The sequence below is a fragment of the Taudactylus pleione genome, unplaced genomic scaffold, assembly GCF_031769625.1.
Source record: "Taudactylus pleione unplaced genomic scaffold, aTauple2 ptg001091l, whole genome shotgun sequence".
Lineage (NCBI taxonomy): Eukaryota > Metazoa > Chordata > Amphibia > Anura > Myobatrachidae > Taudactylus > Taudactylus pleione.
In genome coordinates, this window is record NW_028285492.1 from 1,889,865 (window position 1) to 1,912,197 (window position 22,333).

General features: G+C 45.9%; 1 protein-coding gene across 2 annotated transcripts in view; it reads right to left on the minus strand.

Annotated features, from left to right (window-relative positions):
* The window catches only part of CPZ (carboxypeptidase Z), a 150,426-nt gene extending 130,692 nt beyond the window's left edge, over positions 1–19,734 (minus strand). Inside the window, exon 1 of one of the 2 annotated variants that reach the window (XM_088461746.1) lies at positions 19,674–19,734. The gene's annotated coding sequence lies outside the window, so the exon portion shown is untranslated. Of the gene's footprint in view, positions 1–5,403; positions 5,429–19,673 lie in introns of those variants that run through there. The other variant, XM_088461745.1, reaches the window with a different exon arrangement.
* Between the last annotated feature and the right edge of the window lie 2,599 nt (positions 19,735–22,333).

The following is a 22,333-nucleotide window of genomic DNA, read 5'->3' on the forward strand; positions in this document are numbered from 1 at the left end:
TGGTGGGTAGAAATCAGCGCTACAAGGCTGATTTTGGTGCCGGCAGGGGACATAAGAATAGCTGCACAGAAGGGCAGCTGCCATACATGTAGAGACCCGCCCTGCAAGGGTGGATTTGGTGCTGACAGACCAAAACAAGCTCTCCATGCTACACAGATGCTTGTAAATACAGCAATGCCTTATGGGTGCTCCTCCCACTCCCTTTATACCAAGCCCCCACCTTTGCATGACCTCAATAATGTGTGCCAGCAAAGCGTCCACTTAAAATGACAAAACTGTGATTTTCTGTGTAAAACTCTGAAAAACCCTGCTCTTGTCTGAATGGTGCTACCTGGGAACTTCCCAGGTAGACGCTGTAGTGTGAAAGGGGGTTTCAACTAAATACCTGGGAATTTGCACAGGAGAAATACCCTGGTGGTATGTCTGAAAGGGGTATAGGAGGGATGCAATCCCGTTATGACAACAATGCAATCACATTTGTATTTCAAACCCAACGTTTAGTAAATTTCTCCCTAAGGGGTCTATGTACTAAGCCCTGGAGAGAGATAAGGTGGTCTGAGATAAAGTACAAACCAATCTACTCCTAACTGTCACTTCACAAGCTGTGTTTGAAAAATGACAGTTAGGAGCTAATTGTTTGGTACTTTATCTATCTCCACTCTATCCCTGTATAAGGCTTAGTACATACTGTAAACTTATTTGTACATAGACCCCTAAGAGAGCCAGCTGGAAACACTGCAGGTTAAGGCCAGGATGTACTAAAGGAAAAATGCTGTAAAAACCCCATTTACGGGGGTTTTACCGCATTTCCATATGTACTAAGACCCAGCCGCACTTTTATCAGTGCAGAGGGTAACGCCAGAAAAATCTGGCGTTACCCTATAAATGCCTATGGGCTTCTTACCGCACCTGGCTCCCGACGATTCGCCGCCCCGCCATCGCCCAGCGCTGGCTCCCACTCACCTGCTGTCCATGGTCGCCGTCCCGCGCTCCTCCTGGTTCCTCCGCCACCTCCTAATCTTCTTCCGGGTGCAGGTAGGAGGAGGAGGAGCACGGGGCATCCTTCACAGGTGACCAGCAGGAAGCTCCCGGGGCTCGGAGGGGGCAGGGTCCCACGGAGACCCCGTCACCTAGCTTCGGCTGCTTTGCAAAGGGCAGCTCTTATCGCAAGAGCTGTCCTTTGCGATACTAATCGCATATGGTAGTACATATGCGATTAGCAAGGTCGCGGTGACTGGCGGAATGGTCACTGCAACCTTTGTACATCCCGGCCTAAAGCATTTGTCCAGGTTTAATGACATTTAAAATATAATTTATCCTAATATACCGTATTCAAAAGGATATTTTTTGCAGAAAAAAAAAATTACATAATGTCTTATCTCCAAGATACACACATCTGGCACAGAAGTAGCTGGATTCACTCTCAACAAAAGATTACAGTTAATATTACCTATATAAATGTGCGTTCAAGACCTGGAGAGTTTTGCTAGCGCTCAAAATTAAATAAAACTGAAGTCAGCTTGGACTGATTACAGCCAGGAGTCACCTGAGCAACTGAGGGGGTGAAATCCGTCACAAGGTAATTTTACAGGTACAGTACATTCCTCATTCTTATTTCTTGTTTGTCACAGAGAAGACCACTTATGGGTTTGTTTAAGTCTATTTTCAATTGCCTAACAGGCTATTTATAAGGGGTAATAAATAACTCTCCTCCTTCCCTTTATAGAAAAACAAATGTGATGAAATTCTGTATACAATTCACCAGATGTTTCAGAGAGAACACATTCTAATAAAATGATTTGGATTTTTATTTTCCTTACTAATACCCCTTTTACACCGGAGCTAAAACCCGGGTTTTTGAAGGGTTAACCCGGGCAGCTCCCTGGTGTAAAAGGGGAGAGAGTTGGATCGCCGGGTTGAGTGACCCGGCAATCCAACCCAGGTAACTAGCAGGGTGTAACACGGGCGTAGCCCGTGTTACCCTGCTGTGAGAACAGCGCACTCCGGGTCACGATGACCTGGAGTGCGCTGCTAGCCGGCCGATTGGTCCGGCTTCAGTGGCGCTTGGAGATGACGTCATCTCCAAGCGACCACTTTCACTCCGCAAAAGCCGGGTCTATTCAGACCCGACTGCGGTGTGAGCGGCGCTGACTCGGGAATATCCCGAGTTGGCGCCGGCAAAATTCCGGGTCTGATCCGGATAGGAACTTTGTTCCAACTCCGGGTCAGACCCGGAATTTAGGTGGAAAAGGGGTATTAACTACCATCCTCTTCTAGCGATGGCATTATCAGATACAATTGTACAAAGCACTCATATAACACACTGTTGTAATATTGTCAGTATTTACATTTGTACACAATACGCCTGATTCTGAGACGGACGCAAAGCCAGTGTAGGACGCAGTTGAGCGATTTCTTCTCTTCTGCGCATGCATCTAAGTCGCACTGCGTTTGCCCAGAGACCATGCGCACAGAGTCGCAGTTGCGATTGAGACGTTTGATCTCAGAAATGTCTTGAAAATGTTTTGGGCGTTCCTGGGCGGTGAATGGGAGGTGGCCATTGACGCACAAGGACAGTCTGTATTTCGATGTTTATGGTTGAGTGATAATCGTCGATCTGCACATGTGTCTGAGTTGCCTGGCGCATGCGTCAATGCCCATTACCGTAGTTGCTCGCAGCGACTATTTTCACCCAGGGTGATTGACAGTTGGGCACTGTATAGTGAAGGGAACGGGGGACTGGTGGTAAAAACGCAGGCGTGCCGAAACCATTTTCCATTCTGGAGCATGGTAAATCTGATGGCATAGCAGCCTACATGGGGGCTACTTCTGCAGTCGGAAATGGACTGAATGCGTCAGTTATCGGAGATATCACTGCGGTCCCTCCATAGTACATTCATGGCTTCCTTAATAGCTGTGCAAATATTCCACAAATATTGTTTAATAAATAGACCCCTTGGACCCCTTGCATTGCAACATGGTCGGTTCTAGGGACAAATTGCACCTTTTTTTATTTGCTCCTAACTCGCAATCAGACCCCTATTTCCCCATGAGCTAGTCTTTACAAGTGTCTCAAAGGGACATTAAAAAAATTAAGTGGTAAAAAAAACTTTACCAGGATCCACCATGGTGGCAGGCACAGCCAAAGATGCTGGTTCATGCCGCATGTTAGAGGGAATGCCAGTCATTGACTGATTGCTCTGTCTGTACAGTAAGGCAGCATTGCATAAAACACTGCTGCTCCTGACAAGCCCTTAAAAATCTAGGAAGGGATGTATCAAACCTTCTGAAAAGGACTACTAGAGATGTTACCCATAGCAACCAATCAGCTTCTAGCTATCATTCTACAGAATGTAAATGATATATGGTATGTAGAAGCTAATTGGCTTCTAAACTTCTCCAATGATCTTCTTTAGAATGTTTGATACATCCTGACACCCCCCTTCCCACTCATGATGCGGGGCTTAATTGCAGAGGTCGGAGATTTTTGGGGAGATATATCAAACCTTGGAGAGAGATAAAGTACCAACCACTCAGCTCCTCACTGTCATGTTACAGGCTGTGTTTGAAAATTGACAGTTACAGTAGGTTTGTAGTTATCTATCTTCACTTTATCTCTCTCCAAGGCTTGATATATAGATGAGTACTCACTCGTCTTTGCTGCAGTCACGCCAAACAGCCCCACTTGGCGCGCCTGGTCCCGTGAGACTCTGCTAGCATTGGGCATCTTCTTCACATCGAAAATGTGTCAAAGTTGCAATAAGACGGAACTAGGACGCGCCAGGAGACTTCTGATTAATTTGACTGTGACACTTGTATATCTGTGTGCTACTAAGGGGTATATTTACTAAGCAGTGTTAGGAGAAGTGAAAAGTGATAAGGTGCCAGCCAATCAGCTCCCAACTGTCCTTTTTCAAACACAGCCTGTGAGATGATTGGCTGGCACCTAATCACTTTTCACTCTTCACTTTTCACTTCTCCTAACACTGCTTAGTAATAGACCCCTAAGTATTCAATCAACATGCAAAGCCGCAGCTTTTTTCCACACCAAGTTCCATTTACAGACTCAGTTGTACTCAGATATACAAGTGTCACATATCACATTAATCAGCTAGCAGAGTTGCACTGGATCTGGCGGCTCACTCACGCCAGACATATCGCGCTGCATGGCGTATTGAGGTTAGATGACCAAAGACACACCTGTACATCCCCCAGGGTTGCCGACATTTAGCTCCCTCTTTCCAGGAGGGAGCTGTCGGGCTTCCACACAGGAGGCGCGTAGCGGCAATAAGGGGGCGTGGTCCGGAAAATTCTGCGTCATTGGAGGCGTGGGCGTGACAGCGTGATTGCATCATCATGGCCCCGTCCCCTATTTACAATGCCGAGATTAATGGCTTTGTGAAGGAGGGGATGGGGGCCCGCTGCCGGGTTTTATACAGAGGTCGCTGGGGGCCGGGGGGCTTGCCTGCCTTTCCAGGGTGCCGGGTGTAGCACCCGATTTTCGGGAGGCTCCTGGCCGAATCGGGAGGGTAGGCAAGTATGATATCCCCCATTATGTTGATTAACAAGTTTTGTTATGATTAGGATAGGTCCAAAATGCCATTAGACATTGACAATGACAAATACAATATTCACGGTATCCGAACTATAGACAGTTAAAAGGTCGACAATGTCTAGATAAACACCAGATGTTAGACAGGCAATAGGTTGACAGGGACAAAAGATCGACACAGTAAAGGACGACATGGAAGAAGGACGCCCAGTATAAATGGCAGACAGTGTGAAAATGTTGTCACGGAAATGGTCAGCACGTTATTTTTTTTAAAAAGATTTGGATTAGGTCTAGGGTTAGGGTTGGGCACTTAGTGGAGTGTGTATTAGTATTATACCTAACATAAATAGAAATATAATATAACCTACTTGGAAACATTAAATGCCTATAACCACGCTACACATCAACTTCGAAACAAGAATTTTTTTCAGGTGAACAGTAATAATTGTCTGGACATACTACAAAGAATTCTCAATAAGAAAGGGCAGGGCCAGCGCTTCCACTAGGCAAGCTTAGGCAGCTTCCTAGGGGCGCCGGCCACTAGAGGGTGCCCGGCCCTCCGATCATCCCCCTCCCCCCCATTTGCTGGGTGCCCGCTGAGATTGTGTTACCACCGGGCACCCGGCTTTTACTCTACCCCCACCCCGCTCCCCCGGTGCCGGAGGACGGAGCTCACACCTGAGCTCCGTCTTCCGGGTCCCGAAGAGCACTATGGGAGTGACATCATGACGTCACTCCCATAGTTCCGAGGAGCGGGCGCCAGGGATGGACGGCAGCAGGCACTGGAGTGGGGTTTAAGGTGTTCTTGTCACGACCCTGTCTAGTTGTCAACTTTTTGCCTTGGGACTTACCCCTGTCAGCTCCCCCATGGATCTGTGTGTGTAATTTGCCTGGAGGATTTGCTCTGATTATTGCACCTGGTCTCTCCTCTGTCTGTGAGCACTGCTAGCCCTGATTGGAATCACAGGTGTGGTTCTGATTCTCAGAGCTGCAGAGATGAATACTCCCTATGCATGTTGTGCCTTCCACCACTCAGAATGCTACTACCAGACCACCTGTCCGTATCCACCAATTGCTGCCAGACCCATGGTATATATATCCTCTCCTGATAGCATTCTGGGCCTGAACATCTCGTCTTCCCGTGGTGTATGGTTCATGCTGTTTCTGTGTTCTAGTATATCCCTGAAACCTGCTACAGCAATCCCTGTCGCTATCCAGAATCTGTTTCAGCTGTACCTGGCAATCCAGTAAATCTGCTGGCAGCAACCCCTGGTGCATCCCGAAAACCTGCTACAGTAATACCTGGCATCCAGACGTCCTGTTACAGCAATACCTGGCCTGTGCTCTGCTGCTAGTCCTACTCCTGGTTGGTCCCTGGCACTCTGTAAACCTGCATCGTGTCACCCTGCCTTGCTTCCTGCTGTGGATCAACTCCTGCCCCTTTTACCTACGTACTCCCTCCCTGAACCTAAAATTCCCAAACCTACCCATTCCTTCCTGAAACCTGTTATTCCCAATTATCCTATCCAGCTTGCACCTGAGTTCCAACCTTGTCACAGCATTTCCAGATTACCCTGTTTAGCCCTCATCTCAGCATTACCTGACTTCCCTTCAGCCATTGTCACATTCCAGTCCAGAGTCAAGTTCCAAGCTCATCAATTCAGTCCACGTGGTTCCAGTCCAGAGTCAAGTTCTTAGTTCATCAGTTCAATTCAACAAGTCTTCCTTCCGGTCCCAGTCCGGTCCCTCCAGTTCCTGTCATTTATTATCAAAGGCAGCTTTCACTGCTATACAAGTCTTATAAATAGAGCTATCTACATTATCTGTGATTCCAGTCATGCCGGCCTCCGTTGAAACCCGATCATCACCTGAGACAGGTAACTCGCAGACACCAATCATGACAGTTCTCTTTTGTTAATTATGTGTGTGCGCGCGTGCGGGGGGGATTTATTACGGGCTGCATTACTGGGGGCACTACAGGGGCCTTACTATTGGGGGCACTACAGGGGCCTTACTATTGGGGGCACTACAGGGGCCTTACTATTGGGGGCACTACAGGGGCCTTACTATTGGGGGCACTACAGGGGCCTTACTATTGGGGGCACTACAGGGGCCTTACTATTGGGGGCACTACAGGGGCCGCATTACTGGGGGCACTACAGGGCCTTACTATTGGGGGCCTTACTATTGGGGGCACTACAGGGGCCTTTACTATTGGGGGCACTGCAGGGTGCATTACTACTGGGGGCATTACTTTTAGGGGCATTATTACTGCTGGGGTACTGCGTAAGGGGCACCATTACTGTGGGCATTGCATAAGGGGGCGCACGCAGAAGTTTTGCCTAGGGTGCCTAGAAGTCTAGCACCGGCCCTGAGAAAGGGGTGCAACTTTCTCTAAAAAATAATATAGAACAAATACAGTTGTTACAGCTCTACAAAGATAATCAGATGTATAACAACAAATTATTAAATTATAAAAACCAATGTGAAAATATGTAGAGAAATGTATTAACAAACCAACATAAAAATCTCCCGGGAATTGAAAACAATAACAAATTAAGGGTTTATGTATCAAGCAGTGAAAAGCGTGGAGAAGTGGAGAAGTTGCCCATAGCAACCAATTAGCTTTGAAGTAGTATTTATCAAGTACAGTCTATAAAATAATAGGTAGGAGCTGATTAGTTGCTATGGGTAACTTCTCCACTGATCCACTTCTCCATGCTTTTCACTGCTTGATACATAAACCAAGAAACATTGTGATAAAAATATCAGCACTATGTAACTGAATACAGAAAGTGCAACATGCATTGAATTATTGTATCCCGTTGAGAGTAAGCAGCTAAATGAGCCAATAAATGTAGATGTTTGTTCAAAACCTGGAAAACCTGATTCATTACAGATCGCAACTGCGAATGCAGTAGCAATTACGTATGCAGTTCAACTGCGGTATTATGCTAATCCATTGCAATCGCTATGCCGTCGCAGCACAACATAAGGACACCCAAGTTACCTTACATCTGTAATGTTTAGCAAGACTGCGAAACCACCGGTACAATCGAGTACCATCACAGCCTCACCTGTCAATCACTCTGCGATGGGTCTGCGTAGTCACTGCAATCGCAGACCCGTTCGCAGTGGCCGGTTCTGCGCGAATGCATGTGCAGAACGCAAGAATCATCCGATTCCGTGTGTATTTGCAACTGATCCAGCTGAATCAGGCCCTAAGATCTTAACAGCACAGTTCATCCGGAATGTTGATAAAACGGGATTATCTGTTTCTTCCATCCAATGTGTAAACAGCACCTCAGACATTGGTTCAGAGAAAGTAACAGTCAACAGGTCATGTATGAAGTCAGTCTATTATGGGACCCTCTGTGTAGACGAAAAGATTATAACTTTGTGCTTGATGCTCTTCATCTGTAACTGACCATTTACCCTCAGAGCTGGATATGCTCTCCCCCTAATATTGGCATATAATAGTTACTGGTGTTTACTACTCAGAGAAAGAGCATTGGTAAATGGAAAAGAAAGGCAATCATAAACTATGCATGGTCAGAAACCAGAGATGAGGATTGTTTTTTGCAAAGTGAGTGACAGGTAGTCAGCGTTTGGGGGAGATTACAAAGCGAGGGGGTGTGGCTACATAAACGCTAGCATGACGGGACTGTTTTCTGGGCGTGCTCTAGTAACTCTCTGCAAATATGTATACAGCTGGGGAGGGCCCGGTGCCTTAGGTTAGATGCTCATTCTGAGACAGCCTAGTGTTGGTCAGATGTTTTATGTACGAACAGTGTTTCGTCTTTTGTATGATATGGAATCTATCAATTGATTAATAAATACGCCCCTAAGAAACAAATGAAGCTCTCAAATTATTTGTTTGGAAAGACCTGAAGATCCTGGGCTCTGCAAATAATTTGTGTAAAAATGTTTGCCTGTCTCCTTAAGCTAAGGCAATGTTTGAACTACAGTATTTCTCCTGTTGTCTGACATACTGTAGTTCCACAACATCCGGAAAGCCTGCTGTAGTATCTCCCTTTTACACACACAGTACTGGATACAATAGTTTATCTGCATGTTCCTCTGTCACATTTGCTGTCTGAGCACATCAGGAACTTGGCAACTATATAATTATCCATGGGTGGAGGAGCGCCAGTAAGTTGTCCACATGTTGTTGTTCTAGACATCAAAAGCCCTAGTTTTAGCATCTGTTCTGGGGACTTTGATGAAATATAATAGAATGTAATCAGCACTTCTGAAAACAATACCCATATCTACAGTAACTAACACAAAGTTTAAACTTTTTATATAAATGTTTTTTTTTTTTCTGTACAAGCCCCCCATTCAAATTCATATGAATTGAGATATCTGTACCTGAAATGTATTTCTAAAATTCCCTTTAGCTGGAGATATAGCAAGCCTAGGAGAGAGATATAGTAAAGTGGAGAGAGAAAAAGTACCAATCAGCTCCTACTGTAACTGTCATTTTTCAAACACAGCCTGTAACATGACAGGTAGGAGCTGATTGGTTAGTACTTTGTCTCTCTCTTCTTTATCTCTCTCCTAGGCTTGATACATTTAGCCCTTAATGTTTTTAAAAAATGTAATAACTGTTTTCATTCTTTATTTTGGGATCCGGTCAAAATCTCGACAGTCGCTATTTTCCGGCACTTAGAATGCCGGCACTGGAAACCCAACACCTGTCAAAATCCCGGCACCTGCATCCAGATCGCCGGCGTCCCAATGGTAAGTAGCAGGGTTAGGGGGAGGGTTATGGTTAGGCACTAGGTGGAGGGTTAGGTTTAGAGTGTGGGGAGTGGGAGATTAGGTTAAGGCACTGGGGGGGGTTAGGTTTAGGCACCAGCGAGGGTTATGGTTATGGTTAGGCACTAGGGGGAGGGTTATGGTTAGGCACTAGGGGGAGGGTTAGGGTTATGCACTAGGGGGAGGGTTATGGTTAGAGGTAGGGGGAGGGTTAGGATACTGATAGACAAGTGTCGATAACCTAACCCTGTTGGGATGCCAGCATTGGGATTCTGACCGCCGTGATCCCGAAAGCTGACATCCCGTACCCAACCCTTTATTTTTATTGTCATTTATATGTAGAGTTCCATACATATTCTATATTCCTTTGGCTGATATTTACAAACTGGTTTTACAGCCACGATGATGGACTGTATGTAGGGCCTGATTCAGACCCGCTCGTAAGTGGCGTTCGCATGCAGCCGTTTGCTGCTAAAGTATGCAAATCCCACTATCGCACGGCAAGACATTAGCACGCCCACTATGTCTTGGCGTGTGATCGCGGTGTGTATTTAGACGTCCGCCAGCCTGTCATAATACGCCCACTTTCCCTTAGTAACACACGTCATCTCCAGGAAGTGTATGAAACAATCGGTAACATCAAGTAACATCGGAGCCATACGCAGCACTTGTGGCTGACCATACCCTACATGTGACGTGTATGCTGAGGCTGCATCTAAATTATGCACGCCGTTCAGATGCACAAACACGCCGGCGTTCGCACCACCACACCCCCATTTCCATCGACCAACCCCTGTCACCACCCGCAAACGTCTCGTCCTGTCACTCATTCTAGCGAGGTGCCTGTGTGCAGGGTGCTAGCGCTTTGGGATCGCATGGACTAGTTCGCGTAGGCGAACTGCATTTTATACTCATGCGCAGATTGCAAACATTGACAGGTTACATGCAAACGCAGCCTAGCAAACGGGTCTGAATCAGGCCCTCATTGCAGTAATAGAATGTAAAAAAGGAAAAAAAACAAAAGTGGGTGCTAGTATGTAGCTGATTTTTACTTATTTATTATAGTGGGCAGGCTGATATGCTGCGATCGCATTGCGATTACAGACGCACAGAGGATTCCATCGCACAGTGAGTGACAGGTAGTCAGCGTTTGGGGTTGGTAATGGGGGGGTGGTCAGAAAAGAGCAGGCGTGTCTGTACGTTTGAACGCCGTTTAATGGGCGTGCATAAATTAGCCCCTGCTATTGCATACGCAGCATGAGAGCCCCGTGTGTGAGTGGACAGCTGCCTAGTCTGCGGCTGGTCAGACATGACGCAAGGGCAAGATGGCTGCTGAAAGTGCGTCAATGTTACCGATATTTATGAGGTAAGTGACCTGGGTACTGATTCAGAGGCGCTCGCTATTTGTGAGCGCACGCTCTGAATCAGGGTGGATTTTTTTTTTTAAAAAGCCGCCTCTAGGCTGCTCAACCACAGCTTTTGCGAGCGGCTTGGCGTTGGTCGCGATTATCGCGACCATCGGGCTTGCGACGAGACCATTGTGGTAGGGTCTCGGTTCCCACAAGCCTGAGTGAATTTCCTGCTCTAATAGAGCAGGAAGTTCACTACTGACATCACGAATGATGTCAGTAGGGCCGCCCACAAATGGCAGGCGTTCCTTCGGGAACGCCTCCGTTTGTCCAGCCACCCCCCCCTCCCCGCCTACATCAACATCGACAGTCGCCCCGTTTTGTAGTGAGCCCCGGAGCAAGTGATTTCTCACTCGCTAAGGGTCTTGTGCACGCGCATTGCGCATGCCGCACGTGCGCACTGGCCGACCATCGACCCACTTGTGAGCGCGCGAGCGGGTCTGAATCAGGCCCCTAGTACGTAGATAAAAAGACAGAATAGGCATCGCATCCCTAAGCTCGGGCGATCTTGGCAACCATTAGCATATTGTCGCAGCTGCAATCACATTAGCGTCCATCTCTGAATCAGCCCTATAGTCCATGTTGACATTTTGGCTTTCTAAATATTGTACCTGGCGACATTATGGTGTCTATATTTTGAATGTCTACTTTTTCACCATCTAAGTAAAATACCGCACCTAGGGCCTGATTCAGAGCCGGACGCTCTTTCAGAGCGCTCGCTCTGAATCAGGGTGGCATTTTTTTTTGTGATCCGGCCTCCTGGCCACTCGCTAAGCTGTGGGTGACCACCCACAGCTTTTGCAAGCGGCCAGGTGATGGTGGCGATGGTCACGACCATCGGGTTTGCGACAAGACCCTTGTGGTAGGCTCTTGTCCATCGCAAGCCCCAGTGAGCTTCCGGCTCTAGTAGAGCCGGAAGCTCACTACTGAGGCCGCACCCAAACGGCAGGCGTTCCTTCGGGAACGCCTCCGTTTGGCCAGCCACCCCCCCTGCCCGCCTCCAAAATGGGGTGAGCTGTCAATCAAAATTGACAATCTCCCCGTCTTGGTGCGAGACCCGTAGCGACGGAGCGCCCGTCGCTGGCCGGGTCTCGCGCTGCGCATGCCAGAGCCGGCTCCGGCATGCGCAGTGAGGGACCATCGACCCGCTTGCGAGCACTGTGCGCTTGCGAGTGGGTCTGAATCAGGCCCCTAGTTTTGCCCATGTGCAAATGTGCACCTTTTTTTTTTTAGTTCGACTTCTTTTGCATCTACAAATGAAACAAAGCTGGTCAGCATCTCCCCTATTAAACAACAGCTCTGAGTCTGGTTGTAAAGGTCAATACTTGGGAGTCTTAGGCAGAGAAGATCTATTTTATCTTTTTTAGTAACTGAATATCATCAGGACCACAACAGGGCGATAATGCACCCTGGGTACTGGCCCCTTTCCTAGTACTTGTGGCATCGGGACGAGGGGCATAGTAAGAGAGGAGGGGGCCTGTGTTCACTCCCCGTCCTGGGGCCCCTTCTGTCTCCCCGGCTGTCGTCAGTGAACTGACAGCACCAGTATACTCCGGGCATTAGAGTGTGCTTGGAGTCTGCTGTGCATGCGCAGGTCACCGGGAAAATGGCGCCGCAGCCATTTTCCTGGTGATTTCCTACTGCACATGAGCAAAACGCTAGAAAAGTTGCAGCGGCGGCCATTTTCCAGGCGTTTTGTGTAGCACTACTCCATGGGACTCGGAGAGGTAAGTATAAAAAAAAAAGTATGGGTTCAGGGTGTGTGGTGCGCCCCCCCCCCCCTGGACCCAGGGGCCCACGTGCACCACACACCCTGCACCCATTATAAATATGCCCCTGGTCGGGACCAGGAGGAGTGCTCCTGGGGCATCCTAAGGACATGCAGGGTGGCACTCCAGCCAATCTGCAGGCCAAATACTGTACAGGGGCAATGGGGCAGCAATGGTGCCCCCGTGGCCTTGTGCCCTGGGGTGGCAGCACTGCTTGCACATCACTAGTTGCAGCTCTGCATATCAAGTAGTGACATAATTGCTTTTGGTCTGGAAAGAAATGACTTGTTCTATACTTGGTATTATTTCCTGTGGTAGGAAAACAGGTTAAGCAATGTGAAATGAAATATGTGCTAATAATTTGTTGTAGTCACAGCTACCAGAGAGAAATAAACATATATGTATAGAGGAGATAGATGCTAGTACTAGATATCTGGGATTAGTCTGATACAACCACATCTTGCAGAACCTAATGGTGTTTCTCACAGTTGTTTAGCTAAGTACAATACATAGGAGGAATGGAATTTCTATGATGTCAGTTATATCCCATGTTTCACAATAATCAGCAGTGCAACAATTATCAGTGTATAACTAAGGACAAAATAAACAGAAACAAACAAGATCTAATTAAAGCCAGAAAAAAAACAAAAAAAATAAATTGAAGCGCAATGCCACTTTCTACCACCTGATGGCCTCACTGACACATTTATGTTCTGGACTCAGGAAAACATTCCCAATTTATTATTGCTTGAAATGTTTTCCCAACACTAAGCAAATATTACAGATGGGTATTATATATATATATATATATATATATATATATATATATATATATATATTCCTTGTTTTATCTGCTGCTAGATAGGAAAAATATATATATTTACCAAACATGTCCTAAGATAATTGTGTGCTTAAAACAGGGCCGCAACTAGGGTAGCGCGGCTGGTGCTATCGCACAGGGCACCGCAGGGCAGGGGGCGGTTTGGGCTGTCAAATTTCCTGTTTATTATCATTCTCACTTGTAGCTTCCTCTTCTTTTATCCCCAGCATCTCCTGGCCTTCCCTATCTCTTCCCTGGCCCTTCCCCATGAGGCCATGGCCCTTTTTCAGGTGCACTATCTTATGTCCCTGTTTAAAAAATTGGGGGGGGGGGGGGGCAGCGCCAATGCTCTCTCTGGCACAGGGCACCAAAAAGTCTAGTTACGGCTCTGGCTTAACACAAACTTTACAATAATACATCAATCAGACTGATTATTTATTCACAAATACATTGTTCTACACTTTTAAATGTGCAGTTATAGTACACATTATTGATAAATAGATAGATAGTTAGATAGATATGAGATAGATAGATAGAAAGATAGAAATGAGATAGATGAATAGATAGATAGATATGACATAGATAGGTAGATATGACATAGATAGATATGAAATAGATAGCTAGATAAATAGATATGAGATAAGTAGATACAGGCTCGCCAAGAGCTGCGGTAACAGGGGGCGTGGCCTAATCGTGGGAGGTGTGGCCATGCCTCCTTCCCGAAAAAAAAAAAGATTTGCACACTCACTGGAGAGGGGGCGCTCTGAGTCCCCTCAGCCCGGCGCAAAGTGTGATCGCTCCCCCTTCAGACATAGGAGACATTCTCCCACTGCACTCTGTGTGCTGAGCTGCTGTGAGGGAGGGGGGGTGGCGTCGGACCTGCGCCCCTCAGGAAGCCCGGGCCCAGGTAATCTGTACACACTCCCCTTCCCCCCCCCCCCTCTCGGCGCCTCTGGGTAGATAGATAAATAGGGAGATAGACATATAGATAGATAGACATATAGATAGATAGACATATAGATAGATAGACATATAGATAGATAGACATATAGATAGATAGACATATAGATAGACAGATAGACAGATAGACAGATAGACAGATAGACAGATAGATAGATATATGTGAGATAGATAGATAGATGTGAGATCGATAGGTAGATAGATAGATAGAATATACAGTATAAAAGGCAGCATTAGAGGATACAAAACATAGGACATCTGCTGGAAGCTGTGATGTATCACTAAGTGCACTGATAGTTTGAGGTGATAACAAGGCAAATAGTCTGCGTATGAGATTTCTCTTAAACATTGAAGTTCACCCTTTGTGTTTTGTCTCTAAGACGAAATATGTAGGACTCGTAGGAGCAGGTTAAAGTGTACTGGTGCATACACACGGTCAGATCTGTCAGATGAACGATTGAACGATCTCAGACTGTATTAAAATGAATGGAATCGTCCAAATCTGACTGCAAACACATCAGATGTCAGATATCGTTATCTGACATGCAGGAACGCGCATCGGTCATCGTTGCAGGCTCACATGTCAGATTTTCTTTCAGATATGAAGGATTGAGCAATTTTTAAAATCGTTATTGTTCAGATCTGACACAAAATCTGGCCGTGTGAATGCACCATAAGAGTGGAAATCTATAACTGGCAATTTAAGTGAAAATTTGTTAAGCAGCATATACTTGGTACTATTTTGTAGCACTGCAAGAATGTACAGCAGGATATGGTCATGGCCTGTGCCGCCTTCACTATGAACAAGTGATGATGCCAAGAGAGGTCTCTGCTAAAATACATAAGATCCCTCTGTGCAAGCACTGAAAGCAATGTGGGAATGTGGATTTGCATGAATCTGACACGCCCACTTGTGACTGCAGAATTGGGACAGGGGAGGGAAGGGACTAATATAGGCAGAGTAAATTAAGGGCGTGTTTGCACAATTGTGAACAAATTCAGAGCATGCGTATATATTTGCCTGTCCAGGCACAAATACTTGCTAATGATGATGTTTGCTGGCCCTAAGGAACCACATATGATTGGCTGATTGTGAATGCACCGCTGGCAACGAGAGCGCCTTTCTTCATTGTACGCATATGTAATATGTGTTCCTGTGCCTGGCTTAGCAATCTGTATTTCCTCCATGAGATGGAGAGTTGTATCTGATGCATTCCAGAGGGTTTTCTGTTTTATTGAAGCCCGATAGAGAATGTGTATTTCACAAGCAAAACAAATAGTTTAAAGCATGAGAGTAACTTTTCCCACAATAGAGCCTTTTTATGTGAACTCATTTTACACCTCCTATTTGGGGTGCAGCACCCCCAAGTGTACATTACCATAGCACGCCTCACAAATTTAACCAAGTGGTGGTCAGAACATTCTCATGTGCATGGCTAAAATGGGGGCGTGGCCTTGTGGATGGGGGCAGGGCCTCACAGGAAACTCTGTATCCACGAGCCACGCCCCCCTCTTCGATCATGCTGGCGCATGCCCAGCGCTCCGGGAGCTACTGGACATACCCCTAGTACTTCTTTCCAGCACGGCATCTATTCAATGCTTGCTCTAAGCAGAGCAGCGGGTGAGAGGGGGCTTCCCAATCCCCACACACACACATACGTCGTGGGTGGGATGGCGAGACTCTACCTGAAAATTGGGACTGTTCTGCCAAAATCAGGATGATTGGGAGGTATGCCGTAGGGATTAATCAGACCAGTTCCAACTATGGCCCTGATTCAGAGGCGGACGCTCTGACCAGAGCGCTCGCTCTGAATCAGGGCCCACCTCCATTAAAATGGAGCGTCCTCCTGGACGCTCGTATAGCTGTGGGTCACCACCCACAGCATATACGAGCGTCCAACAAGATGGTCGCGATGGTCTTGACCATCGGACTTGCGAGTGAAACCCTGTGGTCGGGTTTCTCAACCGCAAGCCCTGGAGTGATTTTGGCTCTATCAGAGCCAAAATCACTCCCACTGACATCACTAGTGATGTCAGTGGGGCCGGCTTCAGACGGTAGGCGTTCCCATAGGAACGCCTCCGTCTGGCAGGCACGCCCCGGCACGCCCACCAAAGGGGGCGTGCTGTCAATCAACATCGACAGCACGCCCCCTTTGGTGCGAGACCCGGAGCGATGGAAAGTCCTTCGCTCGCCGGGTCTCGCGCATGCACACGACGGAGCTCCCTCCGTCGTGCGCATGCGCATTGGGGAACATCGACCCACTTGCGAGTGTATTGCCGCTCGTGAGTGGGTCTGAATGACCCCCTATATTACCGTAATATTCCTATGCTAACATGGTAATCCTATACCTTTTTTGTCTAAAGCTATGTACACACTAGACGATTTTGTTAACGATGCATCGGAATGACAAATCGTTAAAATCGACCAGTGTGTATGTACTATATCGTGCTTTGCGCGCTCCCGTGATGTCATCAGCCACATCGCCTGATGTTTTGTACATGCAGTCCAATTAGGTGATGCAGATGACGATCCCATGCAGCGCTATGGGGCGAGGGCCAGCATATCGGGTGGGTGGGCACCGGATCGCCCAGTGTGTACAGGCCGCCCCATATGTCAGCCCGTCAGTAGGGGGGGTCGTGTGTCACATCCCTGGGTAGACATGTCGTTTAGTGTGTACCCAGTTTAAGGCTAATACAACTTTCATACTGCTACAAGTGTCTCTGTGTTCAGCCTTGTCAACTACCTACTATGCAATGGATTTGGCTGATTAGATTTGCCAATTGCGACATAAATACAAATATGTTCTAAAATGTTTATTGTCTCTGCCCTGAAAGGACTTGCTGTATCTAGGGTTGTTACCATTAATGCTACATACAAACCCTTACTGCCTACAGTAGCTCTGACCTTGGGGTGTTGCTGACTTTGACCTACCAGTCCCACCCTATGCCTGTAAAGGCACTTGTATTAGTCAGGTTGGGTACGGGATGCAAGCGTCGGGATTCTGCAGGGTTAGGATACCGACACCTGTCGGTAGATATCCTAACTCTCTCCCTACCCTAACCCTCCCTCCTCGGTGCTTGAACCTAACCTTCCCGCCCTAGTGCCTAAACCTAGCTTCCCCGCACCCTAAACCTAACCCTCCCCCCTTAACCCTTCCCCTAGTGCCTAACCCTAACCTTTAACCCTAGCGCTAACCCTACCCCTAAATCCATTACTTACGTTTTTGATTCCAGTGGTCAGGATGCAAGCGCCGGGATTCTGACAGGTCGGGATTTCGGCGTCGGCATTCTCAGCACCAGAATCCCAGATGACGGGATTATGACCGCATCCCATATTAGTCAGTAGGGATTAACTTGCAAAACTACTCTTGGCAGAGGCGTATTAATTATTTCACTGCTGAGGGTGTTCCCCACCCTTAGGGGTATATTTTACTAAAGTGCCGGTTTTTAGAAGTGGAGTTGTAGCCCATAGCAACCAATCAGTACTTTAGTGAATTTACCCCTTATGTAAATTTACCCCTTTTGCTGAGCTCATTTCTGACATTAGCGCTCGTCGCATTCCAACATCAATATCACACATTTTATACAGTACTTTGTAATTTCAGAAAATACCACTAGTCTTTTTGCTCATTCTTATGCTGGTCATACACGTTCAGATAAAATGCCTGTCAGACCGACAGGCATTTTATCTGACAGCTTAATATCGAGGCCATACACTGTGAGATGTCTCACAGTGTATGGGCCACGATATCTGTACTCTGCCCCTGGGGAGCAGACCTTTCCCCATTTCATTACTGTGAAGGAACAGGGGAAATGTCCATCAGTCGGTCTCGGCTGGGCATACACTGCTCAGTGCGGCCGACTTTCACTTTGACAATATTGGATCGAACGGACATGCTGGACGAAAACTTTTCTGAAAATTTTTTGAAATGGCAGAGTCAATAATTATGGCAAAGGGGGGCACCAAATGACTGCCTTGCCCCAGGTGACAAAAATCCTAGTTTTAGCCCCTGATAACAGGGCACTTCAAGGCTGACTATATAAAATGTCTGACATTCCTCTACTGTTATTTCTATCACAAAGGGACCTACTTATTAAAGTTATATTGTGTGAAATCCACATTAATCGGCCCCGCAACACTCTATGCATCCCAAGTTTGTAACAAGGCGGGACCACAGTAGAATTTTCTGATATCTGCCGTGGGCCGTCCATTTATAACCGCAAAAGCAGCCCTCTATAGATTTCTATGGAGGCTGCTAAACTGTCTGGAATGCAAAACCCCAGCTGCCAGCACCATCTGAAGATACTCCATGAGCTACAGTACTCCGTCACCTGCTGATCCCTCCCTGTCGGCCCCCACTGATGCATGCAGAGGCGCAGGTGCACTGGGTCCATGTTGATGGATATTATTAATATTATGAATGTTTATTTATATAGCGCCAGCATATTTCATTGCGCTTTACAATAATGAACAAACAAGAAAAAAAAAAGACTGGGAAATAACAGACAAAAAGGTAAGAGGGCCCTGCTCGCATGATTATATGGAATAGGAATTTCATAGAAGTGGATAACATATTAATGGTTCTTATTTCCCAAATAGAGGTGGCACCTTTAGTTCTAGCTATGTAGTATGTACTCAGCATGAAGCGGCTGGGAGTGGCTGCTTACCCTCTGTCTGCTCAGTGCATGTCGTATTACTTATGGCTCTGATGTGCACCATTTGCCAACGGTGAATATTTTCACTGATTCCACATATATGCCTTTGGTGTTGCTCATGACTATAGATAGCTCTGGAACTAACACGGCTAGCTTACATCAGGGGTTTAATAATCACAAATGTTTTTAGATATAATCAATTACTTAATATTATGAAGCAGCCTTCTGTAATAGCTATCACGAAATGTGCAGCTCACACCTATCTTACAAACAATGGGGTCTATTTACTAAGTAGTGTTAGGAGAAGTGAAGAGTGAAAAGTGATAAGATGCCAGCCAATCAGCTCCCAACTGTCATCTCACAGGCTGTGTTTGAAAAATGACAGTTGGGAGCTGATTGGCTGGCACCTTATCACTTTTCACTCTTCACTTTTCACTTCTCCTAACACTGCTTAGTAAATAGACCCCAATATCTCAGAGGAAAATGTATATACTGACAGCTGGGCACAGGCACAACCCTTTCTGAGGTTGTACATGATAACATACAATCTTTGCAATACAGCCCATCTCTTGCCTCTTTAGAGGACATTGCTATAGCTCTTTCTGAAAAGTCTGTATTAAAGATGTTGGGCTATGTTTTGTAACATGTTAAACCATTGGGTATCTCTAATGGGTGTGTGGTGCACTTGGGCCCATGGATAAAGGGGGATCTACGCCACACATCCCACACCCATTAAATTGACTTACCTTGTGGACACTGCCGCCATTTTCCCGGTGCTTTCTTCAGAACTTTGGTGCAGGCTCCATAAGTCTAAAGAACTTACTGTGCAATTGGCACTAGCACCATTTTCCCAGAGATTTTGCACATGCCCAGTCACAAATTCTTTCCAAGGGGAGCCACGTCAAAAATTGCACACAGGTCACTTTCCCTTTGACAATCATTTGAAAATCACCGGGTGGACGTGAGGTGACACCAAAAGTCTTACTCATGCAGCCTGCTTGGATTGGCACACTTGAGCAAATGATGCATAATTTCTGCTGTAAGCCAGGACTGTTTTGCATCAGGTACTCAGATGTATTGCCCAACAATTGATTACACCATGGAGAAAGCAGTGTTGAAATTGCTTGGTGAGCAATGACAAGATTATCTACTGTATTATCTGCATAGGGTTAAGTTGGCACAGAATGCAGTTACAACTTTAGTGCCAACCTGGGGGTCTCTCAGTTTTTAACTCTTGATGATTACTAATAAAGGCGAAAAGACAACACAAGATAAGTAAAACACTCTGATATATATTTTTATTACTTTAAAGGAATTATTTGCATATCACAAAAAAACTTGAATGAGATTATCTTAAATCAGTAATTTAGTATTGACCTTATTTCCAGCCCTACAATTTACGTAACGAGTACATTACAGAACTGCATTGTAGGTTTTCTGTGATAAAGTTTATTAAAACTCTTTTGGCACAAAACTTTGCAATCTAATACAGATTTAGACATAGCATTCCTCCTCCACAAGAGACAGTCTACACTGCTATTGCAGTTCCCAGAATTTCATTAATATATATTTATATGACCATCTGCATAAATGTAATATCTGCCTTGCAGCTTCGCACGCTTCATTAAAAAAATAATAGACGCTACTTTTTATCAATGCTCATCATGGTTTTCTTTTTCTTCTTTAATAAACCTTAGTGTTCAACTATTGCCCATACACAGTGAAGGCAGCCATTTTATATATGCGGAATCAGTATTCTACATAGTGCAGCCAGTCATTTCACTAGTAACCGATGACCTCACTGATGCGCAATCAATTCACTTGAAACCATTTACTTTGTGCCTCAGAGATGTGACTAACTCCATGAACGTTGGTTCAGCAGACAAAATGGCTGCCTCCACTGTAAATAGGCCATAGAAGCACATTAAGTAAAATACTTACAATAGCTTACTGCAAAAAGATATATAACAAATAAATATTTTTGCTATACAGTACAAAATCTTTATAATGAACAGTATACACAAAATCCAAGAAAAAAGTACAAATATGATATCATATACAACAAAATGAAATGACAATACATTCAATTCCATTTTTTTGTGAGAAATATACTGACTTTGGAGTCTATTTATATGTATATTGAAAGCCAGGATGTAAGAATATATGAAAGCCTGAGATACTGTATCTGATTTCTCTATCTCTACTATTAAAAATAAGCTTAACAAAGAAACCAAGAAAGAGCGCTGTGGTATTTGGCTGCCTATGCACTACAGTGATTAGTAAAAATAGTCTATTCATTTCTAAGAAACATTTAGTACAGATATTAACAATATACAGTGCACAGGACAACTTTACAGAGGGGCCTCACAGAGTACTGGGCCCCTATAAGAATTTGTGTTCTGAGAACTTTCTTATCTAAATAACTCTCTGAGAATTCTACCACAGTTGTTTTATTCAGTGGTGAGCTTGACAATGGAGTGGAGTATTACACTGTATTCCTGAATCATAGAAATCATTCTAAATGTGTGGAACTGTGACCTGGAGACTTCAGCCGTCGTGTAGCCAGTGTCCGATAACGTGGCACCTTATTCTGAGTTTTGTAGTTGATTCAACAATATCACAGAATCTGTATGTAATTCCGGACTAAATTCTGACACTGGAAGCCCGAATCGTCAGGATCCCGATTGGGACTGTTAAGTACCCTAACCTTCCCCTGGTAATGCCTAAACCTATCCCCCCTCCCCGAACCCTAACCCTTCCCGGGAGGTGCCTAACCCTAACCTCCCCCAGTGGTGCCTAACCCCCCCATTCCTGCACCCTAAACCTAACCCTCCCAGGGTGGTGCCTGACCCTAAGTTCCCCAGGGGGTTTCCTAACCTAACCCTCCATCCCCCACGGCTAAGTGGTAACACTGCCCGGCTCACCTTTGTTCGGGAAGCCGTCTGTCTAGATTTTGCCGTTGGGATTTAGACGGGCGTCAGGATATCGACGCCAGTCTTTAGTCCCGCGTTGAGATTTAGACGCCAGGATTTAGTCAAACGGCTTCTCGGCCATCTGCATTTTAACCGCATCCTAATATCACACTCTCCTATCTTTCTACATGACTTATGTACAGTATAATGACTACATGAGTTGCTTCCTCTATAATAATGACATAGCGGTCTATATACTAAGGGCCTGATTCAGAGCCGATCGCAGATGCGATCGCTCGCACGATGTGTATGCAAATTGCATAGACAGTGCTATCACACAGCAATGCATTTGCAGGGCCAGTATTTCTTAGGGAGCGATCACATAGTGTATACAGACACCCACCAGCCTGTCTTAAGACGCCCACTTGTGCACGTCATGTCCAGGAAGTGTATGCAACCATCAGTACATCGTGTAACATCGGATGCTATCGCAG